The sequence below is a fragment of the Tupaia chinensis genome, unplaced genomic scaffold (assembly GCF_000334495.1).
Source record: "Tupaia chinensis unplaced genomic scaffold, TupChi_1.0 Scaffold000424_1, whole genome shotgun sequence".
NCBI classification, from domain to species: domain Eukaryota; kingdom Metazoa; phylum Chordata; class Mammalia; order Scandentia; family Tupaiidae; genus Tupaia; species Tupaia belangeri.
The window spans coordinates 3,066,486-3,082,241 of NW_006159929.1; the positions used below are offsets into that span (position 1 = coordinate 3,066,486).

The 15,756-nt window shown below is 53.0% G+C and overlaps 1 protein-coding gene across 1 annotated transcript in view; it reads left to right on the forward strand.

Annotated features, from left to right (window-relative positions):
* ZMIZ1 (zinc finger MIZ-type containing 1) overlaps nucleotides 1–15,756 on the forward strand; it is a 208,884-nt gene that overhangs the window by 77,954 nt on the left and 115,174 nt on the right.

Below are 15,756 nucleotides of genomic sequence, written 5' to 3' on the forward strand. Positions count from 1 at the left end.
GCGCACGCGGCCTGACACGAAAAACCCCCCTCAAAAAAAAAAAAAAAAAAAAAGGATTGATCATGGAGTTGAATCAGGACTTACAGCCAGGTCCAAATGACCCCATGGTTTACTATTAAGAGAAACAACAAAACAAGAAAGGAGAAGAGAAATGTGGCCAGTGTTCTCTTCGGATCCCTGGGTGCATTTGAAGATACAGAAGAGGAGGGAAGAACGTGAAGAGAGCCTGGTCCAGATCCCAGACAGGGCACCCCCCTTCTTTGGGCCAGGACACCTCATCTGAACAACTGCCTAGGACCTGGGTCCTCTCCAGGCCCTCCCAGTCTGCCCCCTGGTCTGTGTACCCATGGCCACTTTGTTTTGGTGATCTGAACAGTTAATTTTCACCTAGAAGTGACCCTCTGTTCCGTAAGTAATCTTAAATAAATTCTGTTCCTGTTCCTGTACTTCCATGGGGGAAAAAACAAGCCCCAGCTGGGTTTTCCACTGGCCTCCAGACTGGTGCTTGCAGGTGTGTGTGTTCCAGGAGCCCTGGGCAGTGGTTGTGCGGGGCCTGACCATGCCAGCTGCTGTTTTGAGGACACAAAAGCCCAGCTGCAGGGACAGTCAGTGGGTCCTAAGGAAGCAGCTTTGGTGAGGCCTCCAGTCCTTTGCAGCCCCATTCTGGATTTCCAATGGATCTCTCTTGTTGATTCCTGAAACCCTGTCAGATCTTGCTATTAGCATGAGGCTCTCAGAGTGTAGAGTAAACTAATGAATTACAGCATGATTACACAGCACATAATTAACTTTGTAATTAATATGCAACTGCCACTTAAGCTAAAACACTGCTTATAGAGACATACAGCAATAGTAAATCACAGGTCAGAAATAGCACTTTGGAATTTTCAAAAGAATGAGCGTAAGCAGGGAATCACTTAAGGCAGCAGGGCGAGTTAATTAAAAAGCAGATGAATTGTGAGAGTCCCGCTTCATTTCAATACCTTTTCCCCTAAGAAAGACCCCCAGGCTGCCCCGCCGGTTCACTGACCAGGCCTGGGCAATAGGGCACTGGGCCTGTGGTTTTATAAGACAGGCTTTCCCTGCCCTTTTCTACATCTCGGCCCTCTGCCCAGGCACACCTTCTGGGGGCCAACCTCAGAGCCTGGCTCCACTGCTTCTCCTCAGGAAGCCAGTGGGGGTGTCCCCAAGCCTGGCCCTGACCTCCACAGTCTAGCCCCATAGTGGGTACTGTCAGAGGTGGGTTAGTTCAGTTTGTCTTCCTTCTGTTGGATTTTAAGCTTCTGGAAGTTAGAGATGCCATGCTACTTTCTTTGTTTAACCTTCTCTGTCCCCAGCCTCCTGCCAGAATGTGAAAGCTAACAGACGCCTTAGACTCGCTCTCATGGGGAGGTTCCGGGTGTGCACCCAGAGACCTCACTGAACACACCCGGGGTGCATGTACCCAACTGGGACGGAGGATAAGTCACAGAATGACCCTACTGGGAGTGTCTCTTGCTGGCTCTCTAAATGTCTTGTTTATGAAATGAATGAATAAACTTTAAAAGAAGATGTGCTGGAAATCACCTCACCCAGTCCCCATTTCACCAAGGCTAAAGAGTCAAGGGGCTGAGCAGCACAATCCCACGGCAGCGCAAGTCTGGGCTGGGCAGGAAACCCTCCTCCACACTTGGCTCTAGTCCTGTATCCGCTGGGTGGACACTGCCAGGTATCTCATGATGAACCCAGGGCCTTAAAAACCAGTCAAACCCAAGTTCTGATCCCGCAGCCTCTCTCTCAGTGGTGTGACCTTGAGCAGGTTACATAACCTCTCTGGGTCGCAGTTTCCTCCTCTGTGACATCTGAGCAGTGGTGCCCACCTTGTTGGGTTGGAATGAGTATAAGGTGGCATGACATGTGAAGGGCCTGGTGTGGTGAGTTCTTACCAAGTGCCATGTGCCCTCAGAGGTTTGGGGGTGCAGGGAGAAGTGAGCAATATCTGAAGCAGCCTCATCCTTCAAGGGTTGAGGAAGCAGGCCCAGAGAGATCATTAGGTGGCCATGGCACTGCGCTTGTACTGGCATGCTCGGGTCGCCCAGCCCAGACCAGGAGCCCCCTCTGGATGGCTGCCTCCTGTCCGTGTGGCTCCTCTGGACTGGGAACAGCGGGTGCTCGCAAACCTGACAGAGTGCACAGAGGCACCCTCCAGCACGGCTGGGTGCCAGGCTGGCTGCCACATGGCTTTCCCGTCCCCCAGCCCCAGTGGTGAGCATAGCTTCACAGATAGCTGCTGGGCTTCGAAGTCTGACAGACCTGAGCCTGAATCCCAGCTTTGACGCCTTCTGATCTTGGGCAAGTGCTGTAATTATTTTTAGCCTCAGTTTTCCCATCCAGGGATGGTACTACTCATTCCACCTTCGGCTATATTGGCAGAAGATAATTCACATAAAATACCAAATATGATGACTAATCGATAGGAGAAAATGCATCACAGACCTGTTCTTGTTGTTATCCATAATTCTGAGTGGAGATTTCACAGGGGCTACCCACTCCCATGGTCTCAGAGAGAGAGCCGGGCTGGCCAGTCCACTGGCTCCTGTGTCCCTAGCAGCAGAGTTCACAGCGTGGGTGGGGCAGGGGAGGGTCAGTCTCCTCTGCCAAGTTAGTATTCAGCTCAGGCAGCTCATGTAACCTTCCAACTCTGGCCTTTGCCCTCCCAGGAAGTGGCCTGAGCCCTTCCCCCCGACTCCCGCCCTCCAGGCCAGGCCTGCTAGGGGCAGGGAGCCGAGGGCCTTCAGGCAGCTCTCAGCTGGTTGAGCATATCTGAGGCGGCTGCACTCATGGGAAGCGGGACAGGATACTCATTCAGACTTTCCTGCGGCTTCTCTTCCCACAGACACTCCGCTTTCTGGTCACACCTTGTGGCCACAGCCCAGCTGAAAGTGGGAGTCTTCCTCACCTTCCCCTACCCCAGCAGGCCCCTCTCCCAGTCTCCCAGCCCGCCTGCCTTTGCTGCATCCTCTCTGCCTCTCGTCCAGCTTCTCACCCTGTGGGTACTCCTCTTCAGTTGGCACTTCTCAAAGTGGATTCTGTAGAAAACTGAATTGTCGGATTTAAGGATGTGTTTAGTGAACGTTTTGTGAACCAGTGACCTGGCCAGTCTTAAAGCCTTGGACCCAGTGGTGCGTTCATGCTCTCCCAAAGAAGGAGGGAGTGCTGCTTCCCCCCTGTGCCTGACCGGGGCTGGTCCTCCAGGGAGCTTCACAGACCTGCTTTCGAGGAACAGGCTGTGCCGCTAGGATGTCCCGGCCACTGTCTTCCTTTCCCAGAGCATAGCAGTGGCTCCTCCCTATCTCCTGCCTCCATGAGACATGTTGCACCTGGACACACTTCATGGGAGCATCCAGGCCACCGTCCCTGAGGAGCTCACATGTTTTGAAGTTCCTGCCTCTCCTTCTTTCCTCTGGAACTTTTGATGTCTGGCCTTTGCCACTGGAATGGCCTCTCTAGCTCCTCAACCTGACATCCTGGACAGTGGACACGGGGTCCCTGCTTCTCCCTCAGTCTCACCCACCATGTCCTCCAAGGCACCCTGTTGAAGAGGTTCCCAGAGTCACCTTTGTGATCGGGGGAGGGGGGCAGCACCTCACCCCCAACCCTCCATTTAGAGCAACCTCCTTCGTTGTTTGATAAATTGAACTCTTTCCTAAGATGTTGTTGCAAAGTTTAACAAATAGCGGTCAGCTCTGTGCCGCAGTGGTTAAGGGAACCAGACCACACATGGCTGACCACAGTTCAAACCCAAGCACTGGCAGCTTGAAAAATTTGCAGGGTGCATAGGCATATGTGCCCCAGATCTGAACAGGATGGAGAAATGGAGAAGGGATTATGGCCCAGTGAGGTGACCATGTCCCAGTGAGGTTACTTGGTCCTTCTTTCTCTTTCTCCTCTTTCTCTCTCCCTCTTTCTGTCTTCCTCCCACAAGTGAACATTCCTTCTAGAAAAAAAAAATTAATAGAGTTTTGGAGTGTTTTTAATGTTTTTGTTTGTTTGTTTGTTTGTTTGTTTTTTTAAAGAGGTTGAAAACTGTTGGCATCCAGAATGGTGGTGTTTAACTCCCCCAGGCGAGTGCTGGCTCCTCTATACCTCCCCACCCCCCACAGTGGCACTGCAGAGGCCCAACTGGCCTTTTGTAGAGGCCATGCTCCTGAGTTCAGGGCTGGATTGGCTCGAGCTCACTGCATGAGCACAGCAGCCTGCGAAGTAGGCATTGTTAATATTTTCGGTTTGCAGATGAGCAACCTGGGGCACACTGAGGGCAGCACTGTGTCCCAGAGCACAGAGGCCAGTCAGTGGCAGAACTTGGATTTGAACCTCGGGAGCCTGGTGCTTTTAACCGTGGAGCTATACTGCCCGTCTAAGGATAGGATAATAGAAGGGCGAAGTGAGGCTATGACATCAACGGCTTAGTAAACTATGGAGTGCCTTGTAGGTCAGAGTGCCGTATCACCTTACAGCCTGGGAGCACCTGGTGTGAACTTGCGTCTCTGTCGGCTTTCAGTAAGAAGTGGGTTTTCGGGTTGCCTCTGGGCTGCTCAGCTTGTTCCTGGGATAAGGGCCCTTACTCTTGGTCTCAGCTGGGAGTGGTTCAGTCCCCTAAGCACCCTGACACCCAGGAACCCCCTGAGCTCTCAGGAATGGGACTCGTGGGGTTGGAGTGCCAATTTTGGCCAAGCTGGGACCATCAGATCCAGGGATGTTGACAACCTCTGCACAAAGTCGTGGGGACCTCTCAGGGCTTGTGCAGAGAAACCATGGATGCCTTCCAGTGAAAGATGTTCCCTCTTGCCATCAGACTTGGCATGGGCACCCCGTCTACCCCACTGTCCACCACTGAGGCAGCTGGGAGCTGCCTGAGACAGGCTCCTGTTTGAGCTGTCTGCAGACTGACCACAGGCCTGGCCTGGGCAGGCATCTTCTAGGGGTGGCCTAGATGTGGTTAGAAACAGAAAAGATGCCAAAAAGTTCAGGGCAGCTGAGTTCCTAAGGCCTGGGTGTGGGACCCCAATGGGACATTCCAGCCTCTGCTCTGCCAACAATTTATCAAGTTTTGTATCTGGCAGCCTGAAAAACATGCTGGTTGCATGTGGGGGCTTGCCCCAAATCCCAAGAGGCGAATGGAAGAGAAGGGATTGTGTCGTGGCCATCCCTCCAAGAGGCGATTTCTCACCTTCTCTTGCTGTCTCTCTGGTGAACATACACACCCTATGGCAAAAATTAAACAAACAAATAAATAAACATTCTAGGGGCTGGCCCGTGACTAGGTGGTTAAGGGGACTGGATTCCACATGGCTCACCACAAAATTCAAATCCCAGACCCAACCCAGTGGCTTGAAGAACATGCCAAGCATATGTGTGTGCTTGCCCCAAATCCCAAGTGGGTAGAGAAATGGAGGAGAAGGGATTGTGGTGAGGCTAGACGCTATTGGACGGGGTGCTTCCTCTCTCTCTCTCCTCTCCTCTCTCTCTCTCTCTCTTCTCTCTTCCAGTGAGTACACAAACCTTCTGGCATTTTTTTTTTAAATCAACTGACAACTAATAGCAGCTAATGAACGAAGTGTGTATATACAGTTAGTGAAAACAAAAGCACTGGCTCAGGAGAGACAACCTCTGTGCTGAGTCAGCCACACTCCCTGTGTGACTAGGCAGAAATCACCTACTCACTCTGAGCCTCAATTTTCTCATCTTAAAAGTGAAACAGTACTGTGAGACTGTGATAGAGGTTGCTTGAAGCATAGCTGACTTACCCGTTCACGTTCTTCCAGGGCTGTTGGATAGCTGTTCCACCCCCTCTTCCCACTTCATGGCATCTGGGCCTTTAGAATCACAGCCAAGATCCTAAAGAGAAGGCCAGGTCAGGGCCATTGCATGAACACTGCTGTGCTGGGAGAGGCCTGGGCCCACACCAGACAGTATCTGGCCTCCCAGACGATTTGATCTCCAGGACATGGCCAGGGTTTGAGAAAGCATTATGTGTCCAGAGGACAAGGCACACCAAATGCAACTGGCAGTCCCAGCCCAGTGTGAGTCAGGGCTATGCTGACAAGTGACTCCCAAACACCATGCTGGCCTCAGCATCCCACAGCAATGACAGTCACCTTTTTCATGTTAGGGCACTGGGGGCCAGGGAAGAGTGTGTAGTTGAGGATGACCTGTCACATTCCCACAGAGAACATGAGGTGAAACAGACAGGGGATTGTGACCCGGGTTCAAGTCCTGGTACTACTACTTCTCAGTAGTGTGACTTCAGGCAAGTCTCTGGACTCTCTGAGCCTCATCTCTTCATTGTGGTGTGGTAATGACCGGAACGTGACGGCAAAGCCAAGCTTTGCCTTTTGGGGAGAGCAGCTGTCAGAGGAAGTACACTATGAGGTCAGGGATTTGAAGTGTGCTCAGAGAATGGCAGGAAGGTGTGGACTCAGGACACGGCGAGGTCTGAGAGGCATCACGTCGGGGGGACAAGGCACACCCACAGGCAGTTGGAATTCCCAGTCCAGTGTGGGTCAGGGCATGCTGGCAAATGCTTTCTCCAGTAAGCCATCGCTTCCTCTGGGCTAACTCTTGTGTTCTGGGACAGGGTGTCAGGAATAACTGAGGAGCAGTCCCTAGGGGGAGCCCCCATTCTGAAATGTCGGGGCTACATTGTGTTGTCCTTTGAACCAGCAGTGGGGGTTCCCGTGGGCAAGGGTGGGTGATGGGCAATGGAGTCATGGAGAGAAGTGGATCCACCCTTCTGGAAGCCTTGACTGTGAAGCCAAAGCTTCGGCACTCTGTGGCCAGGTGGTGTAGGCCTTATCAGACCTTGGCCCAGGGGCATTTCCCAGGTTGAGGAAGGAGAGACTGGATTCGAAAGAACTGTGGTCCTAATGCAGAATTTCACTTTTCAGAGCACTGTCCCCTAAGTGACTTCACTTACTCAGCTCCTCAACCCGGTGAGGAAGGGAGGAGGTGTCCCTTCCTGTTTAACAGTTGAGGACACAGGCTCAGGAAGGTGAAGTAATCTCCCACAGCCTCACAGCCAAGAAGGTCTGGCTCTCAGTACCCTCCTCCAGAGCGGGGGCCCCACTACATACAAAGCCTCAAGCTGCCCAAGGGCCTGTACCAGCTGCCTGACCAACAGTGGGAGGCAGCAGATCCCAGGCAGCTGCCTGGAGCTGCCCTTCCCTCCTTTTCCCCTTCCTATCCTGTCCCGGTGCCCTTCCTTAGACGCTATTGGACGGGGTGCTTCCTCTCTCTCTCTCCTCTCCTCTCTCTCTCTCTCTCTCTCTCTCTCCAGTGAGTACACAAACCTTCTGGCATTTTTTTTTTAAATCAACTGACAACTAATAGCAGCTAATGAACGAAGTGTGTATATACAGTTAGTGAAAACAAAAGCACTGGCTCAGGAGAGACAACCTCTGTGCTGAGTCAGCCACACTCCCTGTGTGACTAGGCAGAAATCACCTACTCACTCTGAGCCTCAATTTTCTCATCTTAAAAGTGAAACAGTACTGTGAGACTGTGATAGAGGTTGCTTGAAGCATAGCTGACTTACCCGTTCACGTTCTTCCAGGGCTGTTGGATAGCTGTTCCACCCCCTCTTCCCACTTCATGGCATCTGGGCCTTTAGAATCACAGCCAAGATCCTAAAGAGAAGGCCAGGTCAGGGCCATTGCATGAACACTGCTGTGCTGGGAGAGGCCTGGGCCCACACCAGACAGTATCTGGCCTCCCAGACGATTTGATCTCCAGGACATGGCCAGGGTTTGAGAAAGCATTATGTGTCCAGAGGACAAGGCACACCAAATGCAACTGGCAGTCCCAGCCCAGTGTGAGTCAGGGCTATGCTGACAAGTGACTCCCAAACACCATGCTGGCCTCAGCATCCCACAGCAATGACAGTCACCTTTTTCATGTTAGGGCACTGGGGGCCAGGGAAGAGTGTGTAGTTGAGGATGACCTGTCACATTCCCACAGAGAACATGAGGTGAAACAGACAGGGGATTGTGACCCGGGTTCAAGTCCTGGTACTACTACTTCTCAGTAGTGTGACTTCAGGCAAGTCTCTGGACTCTCTGAGCCTCATCTCTTCATTGTGGTGTGGTAATGACCGGAACGTGACGGCAAAGCCAAGCTTTGCCTTTTGGGGAGAGCAGCTGTCAGAGGAAGTACACTATGAGGTCAGGGATTTGAAGTGTGCTCAGAGAATGGCAGGAAGGTGTGGACTCAGGACACGGCGAGGTCTGAGAGGCATCACGTCGGGGGGACAAGGCACACCCACAGGCAGTTGGAATTCCCAGTCCAGTGTGGGTCAGGGCATGCTGGCAAATGCTTTCTCCAGTAAGCCATCGCTTCCTCTGGGCTAACTCTTGTGTTCTGGGACAGGGTGTCAGGAATAACTGAGGAGCAGTCCCTAGGGGGAGCCCCCATTCTGAAATGTCGGGGCTACATTGTGTTGTCCTTTGAACCAGCAGTGGGGGTTCCCGTGGGCAAGGGTGGGTGATGGGCAATGGAGTCATGGAGAGAAGTGGATCCACCCTTCTGGAAGCCTTGACTGTGAAGCCAAAGCTTCGGCACTCTGTGGCCAGGTGGTGTAGGCCTTATCAGACCTTGGCCCAGGGGCATTTCCCAGGTTGAGGAAGGAGAGACTGGATTCGAAAGAACTGTGGTCCTAATGCAGAATTTCACTTTTCAGAGCACTGTCCCCTAAGTGACTTCACTTACTCAGCTCCTCAACCCGGTGAGGAAGGGAGGAGGTGTCCCTTCCTGTTTAACAGTTGAGGACACAGGCTCAGGAAGGTGAAGTAATCTCCCACAGCCTCACAGCCAAGAAGGTCTGGCTCTCAGTACCCTCCTCCAGAGCGGGGGCCCCACTACATACAAAGCCTCAAGCTGCCCAAGGGCCTGTACCAGCTGCCTGACCAACAGTGGGAGGCAGCAGATCCCAGGCAGCTGCCTGGAGCTGCCCTTCCCTCCTTTTCCCCTTCCTATCCTGTCCCGGTGCCCTTCCTCCTGACTTTCCAGGTAGGGCCCAACGCTGCTTTCCTTCTATTGTCTCTGTCTCACCACCACCCTCTTCTGCTTCCAGGCTGCATAACCGAGGTCTGGGAGTCAAAGATCCCCCTGCTGGGTGACCTTAGGCAGCTACTGCACCTCTCTGAGATTCTGTCCTTCCTTTTAAGATGACAGGGGCATTGGAATACATCAGTGCTTCCTGAGCACTGACTGGGGTCACTTTCATCTCTATTTAAAATGTTTGTTTAATCTACTTTAGTCTGCCATTGCTATATAATTTAACTGCATCCTAAATAATAGCATTCCTGAACTCACCAGTGATCATCACCCTCATCCAGAAATGTCACTATAAATGTAAAAGTTTGCACATGGACTACCTGAAGGCATCCTTGTTAACTGTTCCTTCTTTGGGAACCCTGAACTCGGTGACTAGCATCTCTTCCAGTCCTGAGACCCTCTGATCTGGGCAGGGTCATTAGCTTTTCAGCACTCACCACCCCGATTCACGTGTACCCCCAATGACAGCTGTGCACCTTCCCATCCCTCTAATGAGCACCTACTGGGTACCAGAGCCTGGGCAAGGCTCCGAGGACCCATAACCAGAAAACTTCAAGGCTGAAGGGGCAGACAGATGCAAGACACACCACTGGTCTTGTGCTACCGAGGTGGGGACGCATGGCGCTGAGGATACTAAGGGGATAGGAGTGGAAGCTAACTATTCTTCCGGCCAAAACCAGGAAAGGAGTGACAGTCGAGTCAGGCCCTGGTGGATTGGGGGGTGGTGTGGGCAAACATCTCCGGCTGAGAAACATTCAGAGGCAGAAACGTGTAGGTGTAGTTTTCTGAGCACAGTCCACGAGGCAAGGACAGCCCCCTGTGGGGGATGCGGGACACCACTGGGAGTCGTGCAACGTAGAGGCTAGGTTGAGGAGGACCTGTCTGATGCCAGTACATGCAGGGTGGAAGGTCACTGCTGAGCCTGGGGCCTGTGATGTCAATCTCTCTTGGATTTTGAGGCTGACAGAGGGGTTGGCAGGATGAGTTCCCTGTTCTCCTCAGGCCGAGCAGTGTTCAGATAGCAGCTCACTGGCCCTGGCCACTTCTTAGAGTGCAGCCTCTATTCTCAGGCTGTAGGGAGCACCCTCCTACCCCTGCCACTGGCACCATCGCCCCAGGGGACCTGAGCTGCAGATGTGCATGGTGATTGAATCGTTTCTGCACACTGCTGCTCACGCAGCTCCCCAGCGACTAGCCACTTGTCTGTGCAAGCTGTCATGAGATGTGAGCCCAAGTGCATCTGTGCCAGCATGCAGTGTGTGCACATACCTGCTCTGAAGTATGCACGGGCACTAAGGATGTGCCTGTACACACATGTGGCATGCAAATGCCTCTCTCCCTGGGAGCATGTGGGTTACATGTGTGCTGATTGGCTAGCTAGGCCTCCAAAATGAGAACTCAGACACACTGTGTGGCTGACCCGCCACCTTAGGGAGCTGCTGCAGGGCTCCACATTTCCATGGGCAGCAAAGAGCACCCTGTGGAGGAGCCTGTGGAGGGCCTTTTGCTTCCTCCAACCTTTCAGATATGAGAGAGCCCTACTCAGAACAGCCCAAGGCTTCTGGCCCGGCTCAACCTTTGTCACCCCCATGTCCTCTCCCTCGCTTCTTGACCTCTGCTTCCCACCCCATAAGCACACAGGACCATGTGGTCCCCAGGCCTTTTTGCATCCGAGATGCCCTACGTGCGTAATAGCCACCCATTTTTCTTGAGCCTGTCTCTGAGCAAGGCACTGTGAGAGTAAACTGGGCTCGCACCACACGGCTAGGTGGTGAGAAGTGTAAATGGAAGCATGGTCCTGCTGAGAGAGTTCCCTGGGAGTCAGCAATGCTGGCCGGCCCCATGTCACTATCCGCAAACTTCCATACACAGTTAAGCCCAGCTGAGCATGAGGTGCAAGGAAACGTGCATTAGCTGCAGGGGGCGGCAGTGTCTGTGGCCTGGGGCTACCCTGCCCCTCCGGAACAGCTCCTCTGGAGTTCCCCAGGCCTGCAGCCTCCTCGCAGGACTGCCTTGGGACGGGCTCTGCAGTTTCAAAGCCAAGTGTTCTACTCTTGTTGAGATGGAGTCTTTCACAACTGGAACGTCTCGCCTAAGTCTTAAGATGCTGGGATCTGATGGGCTCCCGAACACTGCACAGCCCAACTTCTCATTTTACAGACTGCGAAACTGAGGCCAACTTCTTGCCCCATTCGCACTGCAAGTGGGCAGCAGAGCTGGGTCCCTTCCCATTCCTACATGCTGATTAGCTTTGCATCACAGATGGGCTCTGCTTACTTAGAACTGGACGGTGGCAGGGACCCAGAGCCAGGGTGGGGGGTCACCTGACTGAGCCCACCCCCTATTCAGAGGCAGACAGGCAGCAGGAAAGGCTGAGACCATAGGCACCTGGGACCAGGCCGACAGTGATCTGCTGGGAGGCAGCCCAGCCTCTCCAGGCACTGAGGATTTGTAGCGACTTGTAAAAAGCTTAAGTCCAGGCACCTGGAGGTGGAGGCAGCCGCTGAGCCTAGCAGCGCTCCCGCGGTGAGGGGCGACCTCTGCTGGCCGCAGGCGTTCGCCACTTCCAGCACCGGCCAGCGTGCAGAGAGCCCAGCGGCACTGGAATGGTCTTGGAGGCAAGTTTCTGGGTTTAGACAGTCTGGATGGAACAAGAAAGATGTCTCTTTGGGCTGGTCACAGCATGAGATGGAGACTGCCCAGAGACTGGGACCACCAGTCCTGGAGGATTGGAAAGAGCAACACATTAACTGTCACAAAGGGCGGCAATCCCAGCCCAGCAGCTTCCTGGCCATCTGAACTTGGGCAGGTGGCTTCATCTCCCTGAGCTTTTTAAGGATTATGGAAATCAGCAACACAGGACCTGGCCCAGTACCTGAACACAGCAGGTACAGAACAAATGGAAGATCCCAGCCTGCCCCTCAGCAAGTTACCTCTCTCAGGCCTCCCTCAGCCCACACCTCTTTTTTCATTTCTGGGACCTTCGGCCTTCGAGCCCTTGACTGTTTACTGGGAGATTGAAGCCTTTGGTCTGATCCCTTTCTGGTGTTAATAAACCTTGATTTTTCACCATTGGCCTCAGCAGTTTCACCATTGCTTCCTCAGTCTACCAGAATTTGTCCGTTTACACATTAAGAAACAGCTACACGTGGCTGTCTCTGTGACCTCTGCTGTCTCTCCTTCCAGCCGCCTCTCCACCCGCTAGGTTTCACAGGTGTCCCAAGCCTAGCTAGTCACTTGGTTCCTATAAGATGAACCCTGGCTGGAAGGAAAGCCCTCTAGGATCTGGACCCAGCTCAGATGTACTTTGTGACGATGAGCAAACTGCTATGGCCTGCCAACTTCCTGAATTAAAGCCAGCTGAGGTGTTAGCATAGCAGGGGGACCTTGAAGCACTTCCACTCACTGAATCTTTGAACCCAGAAGTCAGTTAGCCTAGCCACTGGCCTACACACTGGATGCCTGCAAGCCAGCATGGAGGCCAATCTGAATGTGGATGGTTTGTCTGCCCCATTTGTTGTTTGCTTCCTTAACTGACACCTGTCTCCCCCCAACCATGGCTCCAAGAGACCGGCCTCTGAGCCCAAGGCCACTGGCTGGGGGCCTCCTGATTCCTGTTTAAGGTTTCTCTGTGGGTGGACCGTATGCCCCTGGACCCCAGAAACTGTCAGTCATTCAACAGGCTCTTAGGAAAGCCCAACTGGGCCTCTGACCCTGGACAGAATGCCATGCCTATCCTAGGAAAAGTTCCTCCTGAGAACTGGAGCCTTATGAGACAACTTAGTCCTTCTCCTCACCATCCTATTCCATAATGGGGCGACCGAGGCCCAAGAGCAGTGTGTTCAAGGCCCCTCCTGGCTGGGGACACCCAGAGCTTACTAAAGGAAGAGAGAAAGAGCACCTAGGACCTGCCCAGAGCAAGTTTCTGGCCCTCCAGGCATTTAGACTTGTCAACACCGCCCCCTGCTGCTGGCCACCTGGGCTGCTGCAGGTCCTTTGTCCTGGGTGGCTGTGGCCTGTGGACAGGGGGATAAAGGCCTGCATAGACCCGGTGTCTCTGTACGGGAGCTGAGCTGACCCGGGCCCTTGTTTAGTGGGTTCCTTTGGGTCAGCCTGCCTGTCGCAGCCGGCTATGGAAACTGCACTCTGCTGGGACCCTGGCCTACGATGGCCCTGGGCTATTGCAATCCCTGAGTACTACATGGTATCTGGGAGACCACTAGGGTCCTTTGGACCCAGATGGAGCCTGGTGCCAGCAACTAAGGTAGCTAACCTAAGTTGGCACTGGGCTGCACCTGCTCTGGCCCTCCCATATTTATGCTTGCCCCACCATTGTCTGTCCCTGGGCACAGGAGCCATTGTCATGTGAGCACTGACCAATGCTCTGTGCAGGCGAACTCAGGAGAAATTTAGCCCTGCTTGGGGGACATAGACAGTACCAGAGGGGACCTTGCCCCTACTACCCAGTCCCGTATCCTCCACCATGTATGCGCACACACCTGCACCCCAGCCCCTCTGCAGGGCCTGTTCAGGAGTAGAGGTTGCAATGGGAAAGCCAGGACTCTGGAGTTGGCTCCCACCCAACCAGCGGTAACCTCCAAGCCTCAGTTTCCTTACCTGTAAAGTGGGGGTTTAATAACATTGTTTATTCACCCCCAGTGCCTAGACCGGCACCTGACTCAGGTGCAGACTAATGAACAGTCACCTAATAGGTGACCTGGAGTGAATATAGACTTGGACCAAGAGTTGCTTAAACAGAAGAGAATTATTTCACTCTAATTTCAGAATAGTTAGACAAATGATGGGTAGAGAAGTTGGTGTCAGGGTAGATAAGTGTGCAGAAGTGGTAGGTGGGCTGAATGGAGGGATGGTAGGTGGGGAGAGGGTGGTTGAAATTAATGTAGGTTGAACCCCCACTTTTACCTGCTTACTGGAGATCTCCAAGACAAAGCACTTGCCTGAGGTCCAAATGAGTGGCTCCATGCTGCAGTGGTAACGGCTGTGCCAGAAAAGCCATATCCCACATGCTATTCGTGGTTCAAATCCCCAGCCTGAAAGGCATAAAATCTCACAGGTACGTGTGCAAATCAGGGCTAGGACTGGAGGAAAGGGATCAAGGGACCAGACCCCATGGAGAGGCCTCCTCCCACGCACCCCCTTCTCTCTCACACATGAGGCACAGACTCCATCATAAATGAGGAATTTTTAAGAGGACAAGTACACAAGCGATCCCGCAAACTCTGGAGAGCATATGTGAGCCCGATTAATTCACACGTGTATCATATGCCAATATAAGATGTTGCTTTTGCCATAATAAAAATTTGGAAACAGCTTCAGGCTCGAGTGTGAGCTCCCTGAGCAGAGAGTCCTTGTCTGGGGCCTCAGGCCTTCGAACTACCCCTGGCAGGGGGTGGACATTCAGGTGTTAGTAGGATCAATGCTTCATCTGTACCTTGGAATCCTGTGCAGCCATTACAAACTGAAAAGACTCTTTATGTCTTGATGTGGAGAGAACTTGGAAATATATTATTAAGAGGAAAAGAGCAAAGTCCAGAAAGTGTGTACAGAACACTACCGTTTTTATGTTTTAAAAAAAGAAAAAGTGGAACGGAATCCTACACGTAGATACTTGCATCTAGGTGTTAACTATCTGGAAGGGGACTGATGATACGGGTTCTGCTGGGAAAGGTACTGGGGGCTAGGGACAAGGCCAGGACTTCACTGGGGGGACTTGCTGATTCTTAAACCATGCAAATGAATTACCTTTTCAGTTCTGCGAAGTGTCAGAATGGCTTTGAAGGCGCTGTGCATGTAGGGCTTGTGGAGGAAGAACTGGGCTTTCTTCCAAACCTGGGGCCATGGGTGTTGGTTCCTTCCACAAGGGTGCTGATCCCAGAGGCAAATGACAGGACATAGAAAGCAGACAGACAGACACAGCCTGAACTCTTACTAGCCTGGGGACTTGGCAGGTTCCAAGACCTCAGTTTCCTCATTTGTAGGATGGGGACCAGCCCTACCTTTACACGGTCGGTGTGAAGAGTAAAGCAGAGAACACGGCTGCTCAGACATGGACAGTGCCTGGTAAATGGGACCTTCGGCAGCATGGCCAGAGATGGGGCCTTCGTGGGGGCAGTGTGGCAGGGTAGCAGAGAAGGCCCAGGGCCATAGGCCTCTCCCTGCCCAGCACCCTGGGTCTGACCCTTGTATCTGCAGCTTGGAATGCCTCCTGAGTCAGGAGGTAAACTGAGCTCACAGTGGGCAGACTGCTGCTTTGACCCCAAAACATGGACCCCTGAGCAGCGGTTAGACTAGAGCTATGCAATCTCTCTCACGATCTCTATCTCTACCATGACTACTGTGGCCTTCATGGAGGGGCCTGGGGACTCCTGGAGCTTTCTGGAGCTGGAGGAGCCTCCTCCATGTAGCTCCACACCTGGAAGGAAGCCTCACTCATGCCCTGACTGCTCAGCCCCAGGCAATGGAAGTTGCTGTGGGCTGGTCCTCAGGAGCCCTGATCCCAGTGTGGGCCCTGACACTGGCTCACTGTACCACCCCAGTCATTCCCTTCCTCTCCCCGAACCTCAGTTTCCTAATCTGGAAAACAGGTGACTCCTCTCCTTCTTTCCTAGAAAGGCAAAGTGAAAAAAAATGGAGTTGCGAGCGGTT